Source organism: Petaurus breviceps, unplaced genomic scaffold, assembly GCF_028583685.1.
Source record: "Petaurus breviceps papuanus isolate PSGF00001 unplaced genomic scaffold, PetGlider_PUasm1.0 90591, whole genome shotgun sequence".
Lineage (NCBI taxonomy): Eukaryota > Metazoa > Chordata > Mammalia > Diprotodontia > Petauridae > Petaurus > Petaurus breviceps.
This window is the reverse complement of record NW_027187280.1, coordinates 103681-111575: the sequence shown is the minus strand read 5'-3', so window position 1 is coordinate 111575 and position 7895 is coordinate 103681.

Below are 7895 nucleotides of genomic sequence, written 5' to 3'. Positions count from 1 at the left end.
TATATACTTTATAATCCTAGAATTCTAAAATTTCGTGAAATAGAAGTGTTTTAAGGTTCTGAATTCTAAAAACAAGTCAGTTTACGGGGTGGCCAGGTGGCGCAGTGAGTAAGAGCAATGGCCCCTGCATTGGGAGACCCGAGATCGGTTCCAGCCTCGGATATGTGGCACTCACACAGAATAACTGGCTGTGTAACATTGAGCAAGTTACTTAACCCCAGTTGCTTAAAAAAAAACCAAGTCAATTTAGAAGAAAAAAAATAAGAGAAGCAAGTGTATTGAACTATAAATAGCACTGATTTGGGAGTCAGGAAAACCCTAACCACTTATGAGAGAGGCACTGTGGTGGAGTGGGTAAAAAGTTGGCCTTGAATTCAGGTAGACGTGGTAAGACCAAGTCTTGCCTCTGACACATAATGGTTGTGTGACCCTAGACAAGTCATCTATACCATTAAAGCTCTAGAAAATTCTCTAAAGCTCTAAGTTGTAGAGGAAGTCCTGATCTGACATTGGTAAAGGAAGATTCCTCTCCTAAAAATTCTCTGAAACAATGAAATTTGATTCCTACCCTTATCTTATACTTACTAGCTGGGTGACCTTTTAGCAAGTCATTTCCCTCTCTCTGAGGCCTTACTTTTCATATCTAAAATGAAGGTGTGGGAAGAGTCACCAAGAATTTGTAAAGCTCTATGATCTTGTGATTTATAAAGTTCCAACTTTTGTTGTGGTAGTTAAATTCAAAGGGGTGGGGAATCTGCAGCCTCCACGCCACATGTAGCCCTCTAGGTCCTCAAGTGTGGCCCTTTGATTGAATCCAAACTTCACAGAACAAATCCCCTTAAAAAAAGATTTGTTCTGTAAAACTTGGACTTAGTCAAAAGACCTCAACTGAGGACCTAGAGGGCCACATGTGAGCTTGAGGCCTCAGGTTCCCCACCCCTGGTTTAAGCATTATGTTGGCCAGAAAAAGGTCATACTATATCCTAAACTGTAGCAGGAGATGTGGAAATATTCTGTGCCCACTGATCATGAGAAACAAGAAGTGAGTGTGGATGGTTCAGTGAAGCCTAATTCTACTGGAGAGAACATAGCTTGTTTGACTGACGGTGACCCATCCTCATATGTGAAAATTGGCTTTACCCTATTAGTCCCTTGGTCTATTTTTTTTCTCTCTGGCTCTGTCACTATGGCAACGATGCTGCTAGGCCTGAATTCTTCGAGGATTTAAAGCTTCGCCTGTACACTAGCTTTTGTGGCTGATTATGTAGTTAGGAGGTGCAGTGGATAAAGTACTGGACCTGAAGTCAGGAAGACTTCTTTTCCTGAGTTCAAAGCTGTGTGACCCAAAACTTAACCCCGGTTGCCTCAGTTTCCTCATCTGTAAAGTGAGCTGGAGAAGAAAATGGCAAATCGCTCCAGTATCTTTGCCAAGAAAACTCCAAATGAGGACATTAAGAGTTGGACATTACTTTAAACAACTGAACAAGAATGACAAAAATGTCTTCATTTTGCTCCTGAGAACATTATTTGAAAACCCAGCCCAGATGGAAAGATCCCTAGCCTTGGAATCAGTAGATAGGGTTCTATTTCTGACTCTGCTGCTGATTGGTTTTGTGAGACCGTGGATAGTCTCTCCCTCTTTCTGAGCCTGAGCTTCCTCAACTACAAAGTTAAGAACACTGGATCTGATGTTTTCTCAAGTCCCTTCCAATTCTAAGTTTCTATGCTCAATGTTCTAAGGTCCCTTCTTATGCTAACATTCTATTCCCAAGATTCTGTCTGTGGGGGAAAAGAGTTTTGAAAGCCATTAACTTAAAAACCAAACAGTCCGGTGGTCACAAGATAGCGGAGTAGTAATAGCCCAAGCCCACTGGGTTTGAATCCCAGCTTAGAAATCTCCTAACTGTGTAATCCTGAGCAAATCCCTTCTCCTTGTGAGGTTCCAGTCTCATTGTTTATAAATGTGGAACCAATAGTGTCCACATTACCATTCTCTCAGGGTTGTTGTACATTACAAAGTGCTAGAGAGAGATGAGGGTTTATTATTACTCAAGACGATACAAAATAATGACCCATTACTACACAAAATAACCAACGGGGGTCCTTTTAATAGATATTTCATGCCCCTAGCACTCCCTATTTTTGTATTCTTACCTCTCGCCAATCAAAGATTTCTTACCTTGCTCGGTTGGGAAGAGACTCTTTAGAAGTGACTTCTTCCCCTCCCTCTGCTGAGCTGTTGGTAGGGAAGGGGCAACCCCATTTTATACTCTGCACCTACCCTGGAGAAGGGTGGAGAAGACAAAGAGAGGGAAGTATGAGCCAACCATCCTGATAAGGGATGGCATGAGAGGCGGGCCTGAGACCTCCAGTCCAACATCAACAATTCACAATGATGCAACTTTTGGCCACCTGGCTTCCAAGAAGATGCCACGTCTTCAGCATGAGAGCACGAGATGGTGCTTCTCCTGTTGCCCACCATAGAGAGAGCCACGTGTCTCTCCCAGGCCTTCAGATTGTTTGGCATCTGATGGAGGAAAAGAGTTAAGCAAATATCAGGTAACATTGTCTTGGAGGAGTTGGTTTGACCCTAAAAGGCTATGCTGAGAGCCACTCTCCAGGTCAATTCCACAGCTTTATAATAGAATTGTGTCAATCTCAAAATATGCACTAAATGTTCACTATACATCTAACATTCTACAAGTTTCTATAAATCAATAAAGAAAAGTTGAGAGTCTAGTCACTGCCCAAGGAAGATAAACCAGGATGGCGTTAGCACCATAGTGCGGGCCCTGAGTATCCAGAGGGCATCCTGAAGGAGAAGTATAAGCACAAAACATGTAGGAGGGACCCCAAATGAACTCCTCACCTCATGGTTGACCTAGAAGATGGAATTACACAAAGCTACCTGGATTGAGTCCTTGCTCTGCCACTGACTTTTTATATGACATTGGACAAGTCATTTTACCTTTCTAGTCCTCAGTTTCCTTATCTATAAAAGGAGGTAATTAAGTTAGATGGTTTATAAAATCCATCCTAGTCCTAAACTTTTAAGATGCTGTGTGTTGATGATGATCTTGAGTGTTGATGAAGATGAGTTTAAAGGGCAGAAGTGGGGGCTGGGGGAGAGAAAAGGAATGTATAAGGTGAAATGCAAAGGGCCCAAGCAGTGAATACTGCTGGGAAGGGAAAGCATTGCAGTATACCTTAGGCAGATGTTGACACCTGTCATAGTTATGTGGGGTGATACCCTCAAGGAAAATGGAGGGGATTTTGAGGCAAGCCACCTACCTCATAATTTTTTTATGGCCTGACCTTGTATCAGACAGATAAAAAAAGAAAGTGTCATGGTAGTTCAATCACCAATCAAGATCAGAGGATTGGGCTTGAACTCTGCTCTTTGGAAGCTTCACTGTTTGTATTGGTCCTTTGTTTAGAGGGAACAACCCTGGCCTCTTACCTTCTAAAGTAGGGGGTTCCTAAGCCTTTTTGTGACATGGGCCTCTCTGGCAGAGTAGTAAAGCCTGTGGACTCCTCAGAATCATGTTTTTAAATGCATGAAATAAGATACAAATTATATTGAAATACACTCATCAAAATATTAAAGACACAGATTTGCAGACCCCTGGTTCAGACACTCAGCATCTAAGCTAAGGTTACTTTTTCCTTGGTCTTGTCCCTCAAGACAACATAGAAAGTCTTCACTGGCATTTTGCTACCACACAGTGGCATTACTGCAATTTCAATGATATAGAAGAAAGAATGTGTGACCTTTCCATAGGAGACAGGGCTTAGGCCATTATATATGGTAAAAGGCAAACGACAAGTCCTGATAGTTTGGGGCCTTATTTTTCTTGGAAATTGGAGAGATATCTAATGCTTGGGCCTTAGAAATCTGTGACAAGTCAAAGTTTAGTTTCTTCCTGCCAACTGGCACAGTGACTGGTTTAAGGGCTGTAGGTGGGTCACAGGACATGGAAGGGGCTGAACCCGGCTTCCAAAGAAGAAATGGGATGCCCTTCATCATTGAGGCTAATCCTTCTGCCCTTCTGTTCTTTGTCACTGTTAAGCAGTAGGAGGGAAACAGGAATTCACTGAGCTAAAGGTCATCTGGTGCACGTCACCTAAAATTATGAAAGTTAAGTATGGGGCTTCAAACACAAGGGACTGCTTGCTCCTGAGTGCCAAGTGATTTGACCTTTTGGACTCATGGCTGCAAGTCCTTTTTTAGGAAATTATTGTCAAGCTCCATGAATGCCAGCCCTCAAAGTCGTGGCTTATATGCCTGACAGTGCAGTGAGGGCAGGAATTAGCTTAGACTTCTGATGGTAGACTTACTCAGAACAAATTCCACTCAACCTCAACCTTCACCAGAGCTGATAATAGGGTGACACAAACCCATGTATTTAGGACAAACTAAATGCTTCAGTCATCAAAGTACTTTCATATTCATGAGCTCACTGATCCTGACAGAGACCCCTGGGAGAAGGATTGGGCAAGACCCCCACATAATCATATATTGTTAGATCAGTTCTTTTTATTTTAAAGCAACTGGGGTTAAGTAACTTGCTCAAGGTTACATGGCCAGGTGTTCCTGGGTGGGTTCTAAGTGTCTGAGCCTGGATTCATCCCGACCCTGGGGCCGGTGCTCTTACTCACTGTTGGATCAGTTCTTAAGACCTTGTTAGACAGTCAGTCAACAATCATTTATAAAACACTTACCATGTACCAAACACTATTATAAGCATGGGAGATTCAAAGAAAATCAAGGTGTCTGCCCTCAAGGAGCTCTAAAGGAGGAGACAGCATGAAAACAACGATGTGCCTACAAGACACACGCACTCTAAATGGAAGGCAGTCTCAGAGGGAAGGCATAGAAGAGGTAGGAGGCTGCAGTGAGTGGGGGAGTGGGGCAGGACAAGCCTCCTGAACACAGTAGGATGTGAGTTGAGTCTTGAAGGAGGCCAGGGAAGCTGAGTCATAGAGGGAGAGCATCCCAGTAACAAGGGACAACCAATGCAAAAGCACAGAGGCTCAAGATGGAGTGTTGTATTCAAGGAATTCCAAGGAGGCCAGATAGCAGAGTAGGAGGAGGGGAGGGAAGTGAAAGAAGACCTGAAAGGTAGGAAGGAACTAGGTTGTAAAAGCCTTCAAATGCCATTGGATCACGGAGGTCACAGGGAGCCCCTGGATTTTATTGAGTTAGGGGTGGGCGTGAGACGGGCAGAACTGTACTTCAGCAGAATCACATTGGCAGCTGCATGGAAGATTAATGGAGTTAGGAGAGACTTGAGACTGGAAGACCAATGATCCAGGGATGAGGCAATTAGGGTCTACACCAGTGCTGGCAATGTTGAGTCAAGAGACAGGGAGGATGGGTGGGTGGGGGGGTTATCTTGTAAGAGATGGTGTGAAGGCAGAAGTGATGACATTTAATAAGAGATGGATACATGTAATGAGTGTAAGTGAGGATGACACTGTGGCTGTGAGCCCTGGGGATTGCTGGTGCTATTGACAATGATAGAGAAACGAGAAGAGGGGAGGACCTGATGGGGGAAGATAATGAGTTCTCCTTTGGACAGGTTGAGTTGGAGATCCCCATAAGATATCTAGCTCTAGATGCCCAAAAAGTGGCTGACAATGTAGATAGATAGACAGAGAGACAGAGATTGACAGACAGACAGACAGATAGATAGGAGATAGATAGATAGATAGATAGATAGATAGATAGATAGATAGATAGATAGATAGATAGATAGATAGATAGAACTGACAATCATCCCCATAGAGATGATAATTAAACCCATGGGAGTCAATGAAATTACCAAGTGAGACATTACTCTTGGAGGGGAAAGTAAAGATGAACCATGATTAAAGGACATGGCTTGGATGAAGATCCATCCAAGGAGTCTGAGAAGGAATGGTCATAGAGGTAGGAGGAGAATATTTAAAATGTCACAACTGGAGTGGAGTTTAGAGACTTTTTCAGCCCTCTCATTTTGCAGAGGCTAAGAATAAAGTTCAGAGAGAGGTAAGGGCTTGCACTTGGTCACTAAAAAAATAGGTCAGTAACAGTTGTGAGCTGGAATCTTTGGATTCCCGAGTCAGGCTCTTTTACCCTGCTCTAGCCTGTGTCCTGTTACATACAACAGGGTCATTCAACAAGTAAATTAACAATGTGTTTTTAATAAGCTGATTCAATCGCAAGATAACTAAAACACATTTAAACAACAACTTGCCACATTTTGCCTCAGCTCCAAACACCCTGTCCTGCCCAAAGACCTAGGAAAATGTTCCCAGGTAGATTTGGCTTCTCTCCTATAGCAGCAACCCTACCTTTCTTATAACTGTACCAGCAGCTGGATGTGACTTTGTCAACTGAAAATACTCCCTTCATTAACCAATTCTTCCACTAATGTCCTTTTCTTTTTGGTGTGGGGGGTGATCCTGAATTCCTAAAGACTGCTTCAGGAGATCAAAATCTCTTAATGATCCCTCCAGGTCCAGATAGGCTTTGAGTATAGACCCAGTGATAGGCAATGTATTAGTCATCTGAGGAGTGGCCTCCTTATATCAACAGAAGCTCCACCAAGGGGTTAAGGTTTTGGCTTCAAGAGGCAACATTAAGAAAAGAGTTCTGGATCAGGAATCAGAGTGTCCAGGTTCAGAATCTAGTTCTACCACTGAGGACCTGTATGATCTTCGATGGGATACTCTATCTCTCTATGCCTTGGTTTCCTCACCTGTACTCTGGGATCCAGAGACACAGGCCTCCTTGCTGTTCCTTGCATAAGATGCTCCATCTCCCAGCTCTGCATTTTCACCAGCTCTCCCCTATGCCTGGAATACTCTCAATCACCAGCTCTACCACCTGGTTTCCCCAACTTCCTTCAAGTCCAAACTCAAATGATGTGTTCAACAGCAGGGGTGTTAAACATGAGACCTGAAGGCTTATTTGCTGCCCACAATACTCCTTAGTCCAGCACAAAACAGATTGAAATGTAATTGGGAAATATTTAACAAATAAAAATGTGATAAAACATAATGTTTTTTTTTTTTTAAAGCAATCAGGGTTAAGTAACTTGCTCAAGGTTACACGGCCAGTTATTTCTGGGTGTCGTGCTGAGTATGTGAGCCTGGATTTGATCCAGGTCATCCTGACACTGGAGCCAGTGCTCTTACTCGCTGAGCCACCTGGCCGCCCCTAAGCAATTGGGGTTAAGTAACTTGCTCAAGGTTACACGGCCAGGTATTTCTGGGTGGGTGCTAAGTGTCTGAGCCCGGGATTCGATCTCCAGGTCAGTCTGACACTGGAGCCGGTGCTCTTACTCGATGTGCTACCTGGCCGCCCCAAAACATAGATAATGTTAATATATGCTTTTCTAAGTCAATATGAGGCCTGTAGTAATTCTTTAGTGGCTGTTATTTCTATTTGAGTTTGACACCACGGTTCTACAGAATATCCTTCCTCCTCTTAATTCTAGTACCTTCCCTCTGTTGATTATCTCTAATTTATCTCAAATTTGTGTGTAATTTATGTATAAACATAAATAACTTAAAAATTGTACATAGCTGTTTGCATGTTTTCTCCCCCATTAGACTATGAGCTTCTTGAGGGCAGGGACTGTCTTTTGCCTTTATTTATCTCCCTAGAGCTTAGCACAATGTCTGGCAAAAAGTAGGTGCTTAATAAATGTTTGTTGATTGAGGGGGTCTCTCCCAAATCTCACTCTGATCCAGATGATCTCTGAATTCACAAAGACCATTTGCTAAGGTTTGCAGAGCTTGGGAAGTATTTCAGTGGAAGAAAGACCCACCCAAGCAAAATGATGCATCTTTCGAAATAGGTACATTTCTCTGTTTTTCAAAAGTGGTCTATAGTACACACTGTGTCT